The sequence below is a fragment of the Psammomys obesus genome, unplaced genomic scaffold (assembly GCF_907164565.1).
Source record: "Psammomys obesus unplaced genomic scaffold, mPsaObe1.curated_primary_1811, whole genome shotgun sequence".
NCBI lineage: Eukaryota > Metazoa > Chordata > Mammalia > Rodentia > Muridae > Psammomys > Psammomys obesus.
In genome coordinates, this window is record NW_026592890.1 from 29,736,255 (window position 1) to 29,752,956 (window position 16,702).

The window sequence follows — 16,702 nt, forward strand, 5'->3', positions numbered from 1 at the left end:
AATCCAATTAAAAAATGGGGTACAGAGCTAAACAGAGAATTCTCAGAGGAGTATCAAATGGCAGAGAAACTCATAAGAACTGCTCAACTATCTTAGTCATCTGGGAGATGTAAATCAAAATGATCCTGAGATTTCACCTTACACTCATCAGAATGGCTAAGATCAAAACTCAAGTGACAACACATGCTGGAGAGGACGTGGAGAAAGTGGAACTCTCGGTACATTTACATAATGGAATACTACTCAGAAATTAAAAACAAAGAAATCATGAAATTTTCAGGCAAATGATGGGAACTAAAAAAGATCATCCTAAGTAAGGTATTCCAGAAACAGAAAGACACAGATGGTATATACTCACTTATACGTGGATATTAGAAATATGCTAGGAGAGCAACAGAATAAAAAAATCTTGGCACAGGGGTCTTTTCTGAGACTGATACTCCAACCATGGACCATTCATGGAGATAATCTAGAACCCCTGCACAGACGTAGTCCATGGCAGTTCAGTGTCCAAGAGGTTTCCATAGTAATGGGAACAGGGACTGTCTCTGACATGAACTGATTGTCTTGCTCTTTAATCACCTCCCCTTGAAGGGGGAGCAGCCTTACCAGGCCACAGAAGAAGACAATACAGCCACTCCTGATGAGACCTAATAGACTAGGATCAGAAGAAAGGAAAGGAAGACCTCCCCTATCAGTGGACGGGAAGGGGCATGCATGGGGAGGGAGGGATTGGGAAAGGAGGAAAGAAGGAACTAAAGGGGGGATACAAAGTGAATATAGTGTAATTAATAAAAAGTTAAAAAATAATCTATTATAAAAAATAAAAAAGGATAATATAAATAAATGTTATGAGAAAAAAAGAAATATGATATAGGATAAGCATACTCTAGAATCTGTATACCTAAAGAAGCTAAGCAAGGAGGACCCTGTGTAAGATGCTCAATCCTCATTCAGAAAAGAAAACTGGAGAGATGTCAGAAGAAAGAGAAAACAGGGAACAGGGTAGGAACGTAACACAGAGGGCCTCTGAAAGACTCTACCCAACAGGGTATCAAAGCAGATGTTGAGACTCAGCCAAACTTTTAAGGGAATTTTATGAAAGAAGGGGGAGACTAAAGACTTGGAGGGGACAGCAACTCCACAAGGAAAGCAACAGAACCAAAAAATCTGGGCCCAGGGGTCTTTTCTGAGACTGATATTCCAACCATGGACCATGCATGGAGATAACCTAGAACCCCTGCACATGTGTAGCCCATGGCAGCTCAGTCTCCGAATTAATTCCCTAGTAAGGGGAACAGGGGCTTTCTCTGACATGAACTCAGTGGCTAGCTCTTTGATCCCCACCCCTTGATGGGGGAACAGCCTTACCAGACCACAGGGGAAGACAATGCAGCCAGTCCTGATGAGACTTGATAGGCTAGAGTCAAATTGAAGGGGAGGAGGACTGCCCCTATCAGTTGGCTTGGGGAGGGACTTAGGAGGAGAAGAGGGAGGAATAGTGGGATTGGGAGGGGATGAGGGAGGGGGCTACAGCTGGGATACAAAATGAATAAATTGAAATTAATAAAAAATGAATTAAAAATAAAATAAATAAATAAGTGACCTTTTCTGCAAAATGTTTGTTTCTCTATACATGCTTCCAGACAACAGAACCAATCATAGTCATAATTTTCGAAAGGCCTCTTTTTTCTTTTTCTTTTTGATTGCTGCTATTCCTGTACACAAAACCACAGATACTTGACAGCCATCAGCCTTTGTTGTTGAAACTGACTGATAGAAAACATGACTTTTTAATGTTTTCTTATAGGACAGCCAAAGGTCTTGAAACTGCTATTTTGGAGAATCAGTGCTGTCATTAAATTATCTATATGTTAGCAATGAATTGTATTCTGACAAAATACATAGTAGAAATCCTAACTCTGTTTAGAGAGAGGGGACCAAGAGGCTTGGAGAGCTCCATTGATAAGGCTGCTGACCTTGAATCTAAGAGAGAGGGGACTTGGGAATTTACTTGGAGGTTAAAGGACATGATAAAGATAGGGTGTTAATCCAGTAGGATTAAGAGACTTTATGGGAAAGTAAAGAATAAACTAAATAGAGAGCAGAATGTGGGGATACAAATTACAATGAAAACGTTGTCAAAGTTTGAACAAGAGAGCATCATGTCAGGTATGAAGACAGCATGGAGGATAACTGCATTTTATGAATGATGCTATGACTGAAACAAAGCTGACATCAATATCCTGTCAATATGTGTAGAAATAACATTAAAACATGATAGAAACTGCTTAACTAAAAACTTCTGCATACTGGTATTACGAAGAATAACCTGAAAGTAAGTTATCAAAATAGACTGTAACAACAGATCTTAAGAGCTAATAGTAACTATTTTTGAAGATAAAAGGATACCCAGGCAACCTTGTAAAAGAAGATTGTGTGCTGTCAGACAAGAAAGCAGGTAAGAAACTTTATATTGTGTAATAAGTGTTTTATAAATCTTGCTTTGCACATATAATGCATTATTTTTTCTTTTTTATATTAAATTTTTAATTAAAATTTTATTTTTCATATTAGTTACAGTTTGTTCACTTTGTATCCCAGCTATAGCCCACTCCCTCATCCCTCCCAATCCCACCCTCCCTCCCTCCCTCATCGCCTCCCTGCCCCTCTCTAACTTCACTGATAGAGGAGGTCCTCCTTCCCTTCCATCTGATCCTAGCTTATCAGGTCTCACCAGGACTGGCTGCAATGTCCTCCTCTGTGGCTGCAATGTCCTCCTCAGGCGAGGGGGGGGGGGCAAAGAGCCGGCCACTGAGTTCATGTCAGCAACAGTGCCTGTTCCCCTAACTAGGGAGCCCACTTGGATACTGAACTGCCATGGGCTCCATCTGGGCAGAGGTTCTAGGTTATATCCATGCATGGTCCTTGGTTGGAGAAACAGCTTCAGAAAATACCCCTGTGCCCAGATATATTTGATCATTGTGGATCTCCTGTCCTCTCAAGGTCATACTAACTTCCCCTTCTTTCATATGATTCCCTGCACTATTTTTTTAATAAAAGTGTTCCTGTTGTATGCCTGTTAAGTCAGCCACCAGAACCAATGGGATGAAAACCATGAGTATCTATCCATATGACCTTACCCTCATGAGATAAAAACTGCTCCTCAGACACAAGCAATAAAAGCATCACTGCACATTTTGTCCTTGAGTGTCTAAAAAAGTTATTTAACACAAATAAAGTCATTCACGGATTACCACTGATAATAAAAGTTTACTTCAGTACAATAATATGCTCAAAATTCAAATGGTGAGATCTATACAAGACTATAATGCCTATTTCTCAGTTGCAGATAATCTGAAGTCTGTATTATCTTCTTTATATATTTTCTATTCATTTTGGAGTGAACATTATGGTGAACATTTTAGTATAAAGCAGAAGACAATAAAAGATCTATGCAGAATTCCAACTATGAGAATTCCAAATATGACAAATATCATGTAATTATTCTTGCAAGTGGTTGAGTTAAGAGTTTAAATTTCTTTAGGGGATAAAAATGCCAAACAGAATTTCTCAAATGCACTGCTTCAGGTAATTAATGGAACTTTGCAGTTTTGTTATATAGTAGTTCAGTATTGTGGTGAATAACATTTTATAGAAAAAAAAACCCTTAATAATTAACTTTTTTCCTAGATTGTCTTGGTAAATACTTTGACTAGTTTGGGTTGTCAAATTGACTAGAGATGAAATCAACTAGAATGTGAGCCATTGCACCCTCCTGGGAGGGACTTTCATGATCAGATTATTTGACATGATAATGTTCTCTAGAAGCTGGGTGTCAGCTTCTAAGGGCAGGCCAGATAAAAGTACCTGAAAGGCAGAAACTTTGATTTTTGCCTCTGCTTTTTTTTTCTTTCTTGCTATCCAGTTCACCTATCTTGTTGCTGCAACATTTCTTCAAAAATAGCTTCTTTAAACTTCCAATATAGACTAATGACCAAGAAGCACTCCAGGAAACCTCCAGGCCTTCAACACAAGATTCGAAATATTGGGACCTCTGATATTATTTAGAATTTATAATTTGGAATTTCCTGGGTTCTTGGTTGGTGGTTCAGTTCGTGTAAGACCTCATAGGCCCAGGTTAGTTTACTCTGTAGGTTTTCTTGTGGTGTCCTTGACCCTTTCAATTCCATCGGAGATTGGCCTATTGTTTGTCTGTGAGTTTCTGTTATCTGTTTCCATCAGATGCTGGGTGAAGCCTCCCAGAAGATGGTTAGGCAAAGTACATGCCTGCAAGCATGGCAGAGTATCAATAATAGTGACATGGGTTGGCTCTCTCCAATGGGACAGATCTCAATTTTGGCCAGTCACTGGTTTGCCATTCCCTCAATCCCACTCCATCTTTATTCGTACACTTCTTATAAGAAAGACAAAATTTGGGATAAAGGTTTTATGGTCAGGTCGCTGTCCTTCTCCCTCCACTGAAAGTCCCAATTGACTACAGGTGGTGGCGAGTTCAGACTCCTTAATCTCCATTGCCAGGACTCTCAGCAAGGTTCACCTCCACAGACTCCCTGGAGCTTCCCCTGTTTCAGAGATGCTCCCAGAATCAATGATTACCATTTTCTCTCATGTTTTTCTTTTCCAGCCTTTCTGATGAGTTTTGCTTCAGTGTTTCTCTTTGTGTACTTCCTCTCACAAATACAATGCAAATCTTTATATCAGGTGTATGTCTTCTCCACCAGGAGCTAATGTTCTTCTTTGAAGATACTTAAAATCAGTCTTGTCAGTTCTCTGGCACACTGGCTCTCCTTAGATGCCAGTATTGTAAGATTAGTAATTTTTGGAAAAGTTACGCTGTCCTTGATTTTTGGGTTTCTTATGTGACTACATTGGGATTTTTGCATCCTGTGTTATATCTTCGCTTGGGTTATACTTTTTTTCCAGCTATAGTCTTTCAGCTGAAGTATTTACAATGTTCACGTAGGACACTGAGCCTATGTGGTAAAGCTGAGCCTGCAGTTCAGGAAATAGTTTCTCTGTCCAGGAGGTCAGGGTGCTGGTATAAACTCTGTATTATTCCCAGAGGTGGCTAGTCACTAACTTTGAGAACAATCAAAGCTGCCAGATGCCACCACTATGGGAAAGTCATACCAGTTGATTAAATGCTGTGCCCCTTTGACTTTAATATCTGTTGAAGGATGAATAGCCGAGGATAGTAAGGAGAATACTAGCACTTACATTAAGAAGACTGAGAGTGGGGAGGAAAGAGGATAAGTAAAAATAATGACTCTGAAAAGAAAAAAAATAAATAAAGTGAGTAAAGTAGCTATAGAAGGGGAAAGCAGGGACATGTGCAGGATTACAGATTTTAGAGATTGTGGCATATTATAACTAATAAAAAGAAATAAGGATGGGAGATTGAAGAAGAGACAGTAATAATGAAACTTGAAACCCTGATAAAGACCCTATGAAGGCTACTTTGGGTTGTCAACTTAACTACATTTGAAAATAACTAAAACCCAACCAGCTGGACATATCTGTGAGGGATTTTTCTTGTTTAATCATAGTGTTTCTCAACCTTCCTAATGCCGCCACACTTTCAAACAGCTCCTCATGTTGTGGTGATCCAAAACCATAAAATTACTTTTGTTGCTCCTTCATATTGTAAAGATCTTAGGCATAATACTTTAAAATGTAGAGATCTTAGGCAACCACCTGTGGAAAAGTCATTTGACCCCCAGAGGGGTCGTGGTCCCATAGGTTGAGAATTACCATTTATTCATTTGAGGTGAAAAGACCAACCCTAAATCTGAATCTTTTGGGGTGATAAAAATCCATCTTTAATCTATGCCACACTTGCTAACAAGCCTATATAAAGAACATGGAGACACATAGCAAAACTTTGGGCAGAATGCATGGAATTTTATGAAAGAGAGGGAAATAGAAAGACCCAGAGGGGACAGGAGCTCCACAAGGAGACCAACAGAGCCAAAAAATTCTGGGTCCAGGGGTCCTGCAGAGACAGATACTCCAACGAAAGACCATACATGGAGATTGCCTAGATGCCCTGCTCAGATGTGTCTCATAGGCAGCTCAGTCTCTAGGTGGGTTTCCTAGTAAAGGCATCAGGGGCTGTCTCTGACATAGACTCAGTAGCAGGCTCTCTGATCGCTTCCCTCTGTGGAGTGCAGCTTTGCCAGGCCACAGAGGAAGATAAGTCCTGATGAGACTTGATAGGCTAGAGTCAGATATAATTCGAGGACCTCTCCTATCAGTGGACTACGGTAGTGTGGTCATAGGGGAAGAAGAGGGAGAGAAGGTGGTATTGGCAAGAGGTGAGAAAGGGGGTCACAGCCAGGATACAAATTGAAGAAATTGTAATAAATGATAATAATAATAATAATTTTAATAAAAGAAAAAAAGAACACGGAAAGAGGAAGGAAGGGTTTGTTCTGTGTTTAGCCTCACTCTGGATGGCATTAGAGCCTACTTCTTCAGGATATATGAAAGTGGCTGACAGGTTATAGTCTCACTATTCTAACATGCCTGTCTCTAGAGAAAAAAAATTCCGAGAACCCAGTTCAGTCCATGAGGCTGGATATCTCAGCTAGTACTCAGGATATGCCAGAATCCTGAAGAAGTAAATGCTGCTGAGAAATGACCTTGTCATCCAGACTGAGGTTAAAGTGGATTCCAGCATATCCTGAATACTAGCCAACACACCTGGACAAGAAATGCCTTTCTTTAGGACTCTGGCAGTGAGGACACAGGAGATGTGTGCTGGTGAAAAATAACTTCGTGGATTTTTCTACATTTGGCAAGTAAGAGAGAAGCACGAATAAAGAAGGCTAATCACAGCATTCCAACCGAAGCTGATTTCTTATGGATTGGCTCTAAACACAGGTTGAAATTGGTTATATCCTAGCTATGGGTTTTAAGTTCTTTTTCTTGATTGATGCCTTTTGAATTGATGGAAGTCATGGTTGACACCTTGAGATGAATAATGGAAAAAGTAAAAGAATTTAAATGAAAATATGGAAAAGGAACAAGTTAATCCAGTCTTTTTATGGTTTATAAAGCTTGTGAATTTAGATAAAGAGCCTTGTTTAGGGGTGTAATCATGAGTATTCGAATGTTCCTTGGCACTTATGAGCCATTGGAGGATTTTTATCAAACTGGGAATAATCTCCTGTGTATTTTCTACCTCCACACATATACAGTATTTCTTGTTGACAGTAGCTTCTTAGATTCACAGTATTTCTTGTATACAGTGGTGCTGTATACTGCATGGATTATGATGATGGCCGTAGGTATCTGCAGTTTAGCATCACACAGGATCATTTCCTCCATTAAAAATGCATTGTATTTGCCTACTTTTCTCTCCAAAGTTATTTGCAACACAGATGTTTTTATTGTCTCCACATTTCTATGCACTCATTTTTATGCCCCATATAGCTTAAATCAACTAGTAAGAACCCTTTCATATTCCCCTTTTCACTCAGTGATTATTCAGTTGATAGCTCATGTCTTTCATGACTTATTCTTTTGTCTGGATGCACTCTATGTTATGTATGCGCTCACTGACATTTCATGTTATCTTACATTTGTGTAATTTTAAATAAAACTTGTATAAAAGCCCATATGTGCATTTTTTGTGTGTACACGTAGATTTTTTTTTACATCCTTCAGGTAAACATAAATTATTAAAACATGTGGGAAGAGTGTGTTTATTCCGTAGGAAACTGCAAGAAAATGTCTTTCAAAGTGACTTCTGATTTTGTTTTCAAGCGCCACTGAGTGTATACTAGCTACTTTTCTGGTGCTGTGATAAAATGCCACGACTCACGACTAAGGGAACTTACAGAAAACAGGGTTGATTTTGATTTAAGAATCCAAAAGGATAAGAATCCATAATGGGGTGGCAGAGGGGTCAGGCAGACAAGACAGATGGAGCAGGGGCTCAGGGCTCACATCTTGAACTCTGGAGTACAAAACAGACAGCAAACTTTGAGTGGTGGGAGGCTTTGATATCCCAAAGGTAACACCTAATGACTTACTTCTTTTTTTTTTAAGTTTTTTAAAATTATTTTTATTTTTATTAATTACACTTTATTCACTTTGTATTCCACCTCCTCCATTCTAATGATAAGGGAGGTCCTCCTCCCCTTCCCTCTGATCCTAGTCTATTAGGTCTTATCAGGAGTCGCTGCATTGTCTTTCTCTGTGGCCTGGTAAAGCTGCTCTCCTATAAGGGGGAGGTGATGAAAGAGCAGGCCAATCAGTTCCTGTCAGAAACAGTCCCTGTACCCATTACTATTTAATTTTTATTAATTACAATTTATTCACTTTGTATGCCCCCTGTAGCTCCCTCTCTCCTCCCTTCCCAATCCCACCTTCCTTTCCCTTCTCCACCCATGCCCCTCCCCCAGTCCACTGATACTGGAGGTCCTCCTCTCTTTCCTTCTGATCCTATTCTATCAGGTCTCATCAGGACTAGCTGCATTGTCTTCCTCTGTGGCCTGGTAAAGCTGCTCTCCTATAAGGGGGAGGTGATGAAAGAGCAGGCCAATCAGTTCCTGTCAGAAACAGTCCCTGTACCCATTACTATTTAATTTTTATTAATTACAATTTATTCACTTTGTATCCCCCCTGTAGCTCCCTCTCTCCTCCCTTCCCAATCCCACCTTCCTTTCCCTTCTCCACCCATGCCCCTCCCCCAGTCCACTGATACTGGAGGTCCTCCTCTCTTTCCTTCTGATCCTATTCTATCAGGTCTCATCAGGACTAGCTGCATTGTCTTCCTCTGTGGCCTAGTAAGGCTGCTCCCCCCCTCAGGGGAAGGTGATCAAAGAGCAGGGCCCTGAGTTCATGTCAGAGACAGTTCCTGTTCCCCTTACTAGGAAACCCACTTGGACAGTGACCTGCCACTTATTTCTTTCCTCAAGGCCATACCTCCTATCAAGTCTCCCCAACCAATGCCAAGAACTTTTTTAGCCAACCAGGACTGTAAAAAAAATATTCAAATACCTGGGAGTATGGAGGGAATGTCCCATTCAAACCACCACAAAACGAGTTTATATTTGCCCTGTGATTTTATGCGGCAGTGTTAGGGCATTCACCATTCTAATAGGTGCTTGGTTGCACCCTACCCCATAGTTCAGAATCCCCTAATGCTATTGAACATGCTTTAATTTAACTATGTGCCAGCTGTGTGTCATTTTTCATAAAGCACATATTCAGGTCTTTAGAGTATTTCTTTCTTGCAGGTTTCCTTAGATTTTACACACCTAAGTGCTTGCCTGCATGTGTATATGTGTACCGCATGCCCACAGATGTCAGAAGAAGGTGTCAGAACCCCTGAATTGGCATCACGAATGTGTGTGAGTCACCATGGAAGTCCCCTCTAAAGGGCAACGCAGGGCATTTCTTCAGCCCAGATTATTTCTTAAGAAGTCTTCGTAAAATCTTTGCTTTTTTTCTTCTCACTTTTGAGACAGGATCTTACTATGTATACCAAGCTGGCCTTGAACTCACTGAGTTCTACTTACCATTGCCTCCTAAGGGCTAAAGTTAAAAGTGCGAATCACCGCACCATTTTCTTTTAATTAATAAATTCAAAATGTTTTTTTTTTTTGTATAGGTTGATTATCCTTTACTAAGTATCTTTCGAAATATGTTTTTCTCTGATTCTTTTTCTGTGTTTTCTTTTTTAATTATTATTATTATATTTTACAATTTATTCATCTTGTATCCAGGCTGTAGCCCTGTCCCTCATCTCCTTCCTGTCCCACCCAACCTCCCTCTTCCTCCCATGCCCCTCCCATGATCTGCTGAAAGGGGAGCTCAGTTTTCTTTCATTCTTTAACTATGCTTTCTATTCTCCTTCTTAGAGAATACTTCAAGAATGCTACAGAGGGCAGCAGACCAACTTCTTATCTTCTATAATTTTGCCATTATATTTTAAAACCACATCCATATCCAACTTCCCTCTCTTTTCTTCTGTGTCACATTCTAGACATTTTATTATTAATATTTTATATACATGTGGATAATTGATTTTGAGTTCTGTCTGTGATAGTGTAAGGTCCTTGCTATTATAGCCTTATTTATCTTCATTTGGACATTGAATTCTCCTACCATTATTTGTTGGCTGTACCTTTTCTGAGTTGCCTTTGCTCTTTCATTGACAGTTAATTGTATTTATACAGATCTCTTTTCCTAAAAATAAATCTCTCCTTTTACCAAATATTTACCTTGATTACCAAATATTTGCAGGAAGCCTTGCTTGACATTAGATTATTTTGGTTCTCTGTTCCTACTTTTTTGACAGTGAATCAGTTGTTCTGGGAATTTTCCTCTTCCATATAAATTTTAGAATAACTATAAAACAACTTTCAGTGATTGTGGCTTTTAACTTTTATAAGTTAAAGTGATGATGATTGAAAGAACAAATAATTAGAGCATTTGAGAGACTTGTGCTCTCTATGACTCTACACCTCCCCTGACCGTTATTAAATTTAATCTTAGAAAAGCAAAAAGGAAAGTGATTACTCCATGGATGAAATACAACAACAAAAAGCCTAAACAGTCATTCTGTCTTTGGGAACTGACTCATCATTCTAAAACAAGAGAAAGTTCACGCCGTTACATCAGTACAACCATGACTATGCACTTTAAATGACTGAATTTAGATCACAATTGGACTGTCACAAAAATATATTGACAATAACAACACATAGCACATATACGGAAACATTTTGGAGGGCCAAAACTTAAGGAAACAAAAAGACAAAAATCTACAAAAGGGTGAACAATAATGTTACATTTAAATAACAAAAGCCTAATAATGAAATTAACATATATTTCTAGTGATATCTGTATCTATATTATTTTTAAGTAAATACTTAAAATCTGTTATAATTTTTTTTGATAATGTAATAACATTTTAAGCTTAGTATTTGTTTTTGTTTTGCTTTAATTTATTAGCCACCAAGAATGTTCTCAATAAACAAATGCTGGTACACACAGGAAATTATCTTCTGTTTTCATTTTGTTTTTTTTTTATATCCATTTTTTTGAACATACACATCTTTGAAATATCTTCCTGGACACTTTTCAAAATTTATCTCTAACTGTATTTCAGTATCACAAATCACAGAGCAAAGAAATCAGCATACTTCTTTTGTTTACAAGACAAGCTAGATTTCCTAAGAGCAGAACAGCATGGAATGCAAATGTGAAAAGTATAAACACAGTCATGTTAGAAAATATAGTTTATGCAGAAGTTGCCCAGTTCCACGTCAACAAAGGATCATTTTGAAGTAACCTAGGAAAAATTGACTTTCAATTAAGCCTAAAGCATGTACAAATAAAGTCTAATTAGTCCAGTCCTCTAAATATGATCTGCAATTATGAGATAAATCTACCCACAGAGATTTATTAAGCCTTATCATTTCTGAACTGAAACTTCAATGAGTCTGCCTTTAGCTGCACCCTGCAGTGACTGGCAAGGTTTTCCTAATCCGTCTGGTTCCCCAGGTACTTGTGCCAAATGAAATGCGGTGTTAGTACAGCCACTGGAACTAGATTTTGTTCATTAGACCCCTTTTATTCTCCTGTCCTTTGTTTCTGCCTTTCTGTTTTCCTATAAAATGACAACTGGAAATCCACAGTGGTGGCTTTGCATTATCCAATGGGAGAGTGAGTCTGCAGCTCTTGCATCCAGCTAATACAATCACAGAAGCTGAGGCAGTGCCCTCAGCAAAAGGTCTCACTAAGGAGCAGATAGCCATTGCAAGCATGATACTAAGCATACACCTGCTGTGCTGCATTCCCAATGACTCTGGAGCCCATATGTCCTGCATTGTGTAAGTAACAGCAGCTTGAAGTGTATGCTACCCAGAAAAGAAATCTTGAGGGAGGTGCACGGCAGAATCAACAGCCTGTTAGTTCATTCTGTCCCCCAAAGCACAATCCTCCTAAAACATTGCCAAATGTTCCATGCATATTTGCCTTCCTCGATCAGGAAAGACATTTTCCCATTTGTTGGTTTTTAATAGAGTTTCCAAGAAAAAGAGTCTTTGCTCAGTGCTATTATTTTCCTCTTAAACTCATGGAGTCATACTCAGCTAAATCTCACAATTACTCCTTTCTCTGAAGCAGACAAAAAAAAAAAAAAAAGATTCTCTAGGGTCAGTTTTACCAAGGAGGACACTTTTATTGTCTTGTTGGCTGCTGCAGTGAGATACTTATATTCACCGATGTGTTCCCCCTTTTTCCTCTTCCGCTCACTAAAAGATGTTAAAGGCAAAGCAAACTCAAATACCACGCATGCAAACCATGAAGTAGACTAATTTCATTCATATCACGCATTTATTATTTATTTATTTATGATTTACATTTATTTCTTTATTTATTGTATATGGGCAAATATGTGTCACAACATGCTTGTGGATGCATGTGGGATACTGGATTAGAACCCAACTTGTAAGGCTTAGCCACAAGCACCTTTACTTATTGAGCTACAGCACCAGCTCATAACAATCATCAAAAAACTGCACACACAGAAGTTTCCTTGATGACTGGTAAAAACTGCACTTCTCTGTGGGTATAAGGCCACTTGTTGAATGAGTCTTAATTTCTGCTAGAGGGCTGTTGGTTGCTATAAAGCTATGTCTGCCACTATTATGCCCATAAGATCATTGAACCATGAGAGTAAACAATGTGGCTCATGGGCATCAGATGAGGGTGAACAGGATGACACCAATGGACATGACAAACTGGATGAAGAAAATCCCATGAGCTTAACCCTACACAAAGATATTCAGGCAACTTACAAAAGCTGAGAGCAGGAGAGATGGTCTTCTCTAGCTAAGAAAACAGAAATTGGTTGTTCAGTGTTAAATGGCCAGCTCTGAAAACATACATACAACTAACATTACACAGGCTGAGAGTGTGATATTTGGAAATATATATATATATATATATATATTTATATTTATATTTATATATATATATTTATATATATTTATATGCATGCAATAGAATTAGTGAACGAAAAAGGCTGTGAATTTGAAGGATAAAAAGGAGGTGTGTATGAGAAGGTAAGAGAAGAAAAAAAAATGAAAGTGAAAAATAACATGCAGCCAGCCCTGATGAGACCTGATAGTCTAAGGTCAGATAGAAGGGGAAGAGTCTCTCCCCTATCCGTGGACTGGGGTAAGGCCATAGGGGGAGAATACGGAGGCTGAGCTGGACTGGGAGGAGAGGAGGAAGGGAGCCACAGCCAGAATACAAAGTGAATAAGGTGTAATAATAAATAAATAATAATTTTTGGCCTTTTAAACAATTTTTATCAATGATTCATTTCAATTTATTTACTTTGTATCCCAGCTATGTCCCCCTCCCCTAGTCCACTGATAGGGGAGGTCCTCTTCCCCTTCTATTTGACCCTAGCCTATCAGGTCTCATTAGGACTGATTGCATTATCTTCCTCTGTGGTCTGAAAAGGCTGAACCCCCAGGGGAAGGTGATCAGAGAGCCTGCCACTGAGTTAATGACAGAGACAGCTCCTGCTCCACTTACTAAGAAACCCACTTGGAGACTGAGTCTATGAGCTACATCTTAGAGGGGGTTTTAGGTCCTCTCCATGCATAGTCCTTAGTTGGGGTGTCACTCTCTTCAGGGTCCCCAAGGCTCAGTTAGTTTTTACTCTCTTGGGCTCCCTTTGTAGCTCCTGTTCCCTCCAGGTCTTTCTATGGCCCCCTTCTTTCATAAAATTCCATGCATTTTTCCCAAAGTTTGGTTATAAGTCTCAGCTTTTGCTTCAATACCTCTATCAGTAGAGTCTTTCAGAGGCTCTCTATGGTAGGCTCCTGTCCTCTTCACTTTATTCTCCTGCTTCCAATGTCTATCACCTTTGCCCTTCTGAATGAGTATTGAGCATCTTCCCTAGGGTCTTTTTGTTTAGCTTCTTTAGGTATATAGATTTTAGTGTGTTTTTTCTTATATGTCCAATATCCACTTATAAGTGAGTATATACCATATGTGTCTTTCTGCTTCTGGGTTACCTCACTAAAGATTATCATTTCTAGATTGATACCCCAACCTTGTGTTAAACCAAAGGCAAAAAAAAAAAAAATTACAACCTCAAAAAAAAAAGAAAAAGAAAAAAGAGAGAAAGAGAGAAAGAAAGAAAGAAAGAAAGAAAACGAAAAAGAACACAAACACACCAAATGGGATTATTTATTTTTCTTCCTGAGGATTAGTATGCTGACTTTGGCATTGTTGCACACATTTTGTGTGCAACTCACACATGTGTGAGTGTTTCTGTTAGTATCACTGAGGTAGACACTTCCCCATACTATGTTTTAATGTAACCAGATTAGGGAAGGTTATGCAAGCCAGTGATAGGAGTATACCATGCACAGAGAGAGCATCCATTCAGCAGCTCTTCTGTTTATACTGATAAAGCTGACAAGGTAGTAGACTCCTGCACATTAACATTTTTATCCCCCTGTCATTATCTGGCTACATCCTCTGAGAAAGCTGCATTTTTTTCTGCAAAACATTTGGATCACTACTTATTTGACCATCCTAGACGACCTGAAAGTCTAGATATAAATTCAGTTTACATTGTGTGCTCTTCTGCCAAAATTGTATTAGTTCGAAAATTGGAACATGTAATAGATGCTATGGATGCTGAAGATTTTGATGTCTGCTATTACTGGTATATATTGATTGATTCCCTTAGACTGCCTCAATATCATTTTAAGTCTGCCAGCACACAAAACCTTCCACAAGGAGAAGTTCTTAAGGAACTTACATTCCAGAAACAATGAGATTAGAAAAATGATCTTGATTGCCTGACATTTTTTTTGTTGTATTTCAATTTCATGCATTTTCATAACTTTCCACGAAACCACCTCTGAACTTTTTATATTTTATTCACTTGATTTAAACAATTAAAGAATAGAATGCATGGGGCTGTGATCAGCTGTGGGAACCCTGATTCTGGCAGGTAGAGTAGCAGATATTTACACACACACACACACACACACACACACACACACACAGAGAGAGAGAGAGAGAGGGAGGGAGAGATAGAGAATGTGAAGACAGTTAGGTTTTCATTGTTTCTGTATTCTTTTTCTTTTTTATAAATTACAGTTTATTCACTTTGTATCTCAGCTGTAGCCCCCTCTCTCATCTCCTTCTATTCCCATCATCCCTCCCTCATCTCCTCCCATACCCTTCCCCTAGTCCACTGATAGGGGAGGTCCTCCTCCCTTTCTGTCTGACACTTCTGTATTCTTAGTCCATGGGTGTAAGCAAAGCTACGAAATAAAAGACTTTGCAGAACATGTTTTTCTTGTATCTAAGTTCTAGATGCTTCATCTTCTTCCCCTCATGACTGTGAGGAAATCAATGCTACTGGATATGATTGTCTGTGATTTTCACCCAGAGCTCATTCTTCCACCACTCAGTCCTCTTTTCCTGCTTGTTATCAAGTGTCCAGAAAGAGAAAGAACCTGATCTGAGTTGCCTATTATAGCTATAAAAGCTTATTTGTTCTACTTATTGCAAATATTCTATTTTCAGGAAAAATGCACATAAACATAGCAAGGCTGAAAGTTGGTGAATGGGGAGTACGGTATTACACAGAGAGAAAAGTTGGTACTTCAGGACTTCAGGGGAAATGGACAAAGAAATCACAATGACGCTAAACTGTACGTTGACTGTAAGAAGGATATGTTGTGCCACAGCACTGTAGCTCAATGTGCATAGGGGGATTCTCTGAGTTGAAGCTTAAAAGACAGGACACAGCCAGGTCTTTCTATGTCCTTCATCCTACTTTAATGTGTCTCAACCGTATACTCAAGTCCACTGAAATAGTACAAAGGTTATATATTAGAGAAGAAATATGGGTACATTTTTTTCCCTCAGGCAGAATATGTTAGTCATGAAGAGTTTGTATTGTCATGTGGGCGGAAGGTGGAAATAGGAGACTGGTTTTTCTACTGTCACTGTAGTACAAGTGAGAGGCTGATAGAGTATTGAATGAAAGGAGTGAAAAGATGGATAGAAACTGGAAAATAGATAGAATATGTGTTAGGGTGAGACAGACCTGGCAAGAAATAGTTACTGATCGCTTGCAGTAGGTGAAAGACAGAAGGGGCTGGAATGTAATTAAGATTTTTCTGGCTGGAATAATCAAATGAAGAGCAGTTTCTCAGACCATCAAAGCATGTCTAAGGGAAGGGGTTGCACACGAGGAGCTGGGTTGTGTCTCTTAACATGCCGTTTATAGCTGAGTACATCTCATGAGGACTGTGGGATTGTTTTGATTTTGAGCTGGAATGCTGCCCTACTAAGACTGACTTATCCTTGCTCACCATCTGCAGCCAGTCCCTGACAGTTTCTGCCAGGCTCTAACCAGCAATCCCTGCAATGCAGACATGAGCTGTTTTCATGTGCTCTGGAGTGGCCTTTTAGGAACAATCTCCAGGTTAAGACTGTTAGCAAGTGGTAACAGTCATGAACAAGCAAACCAGACTAACTGACAATTTGTTTGCACTAACTGTCACTTTTTGATTTTTCATTTTTTGAAAACCTTTAAAATCAAATACACAAAAGAATACTGCTGAAATGATCACCATGGCCTTGAGAGCAGATGGTCCTGACTGAAATGCACCCTGAC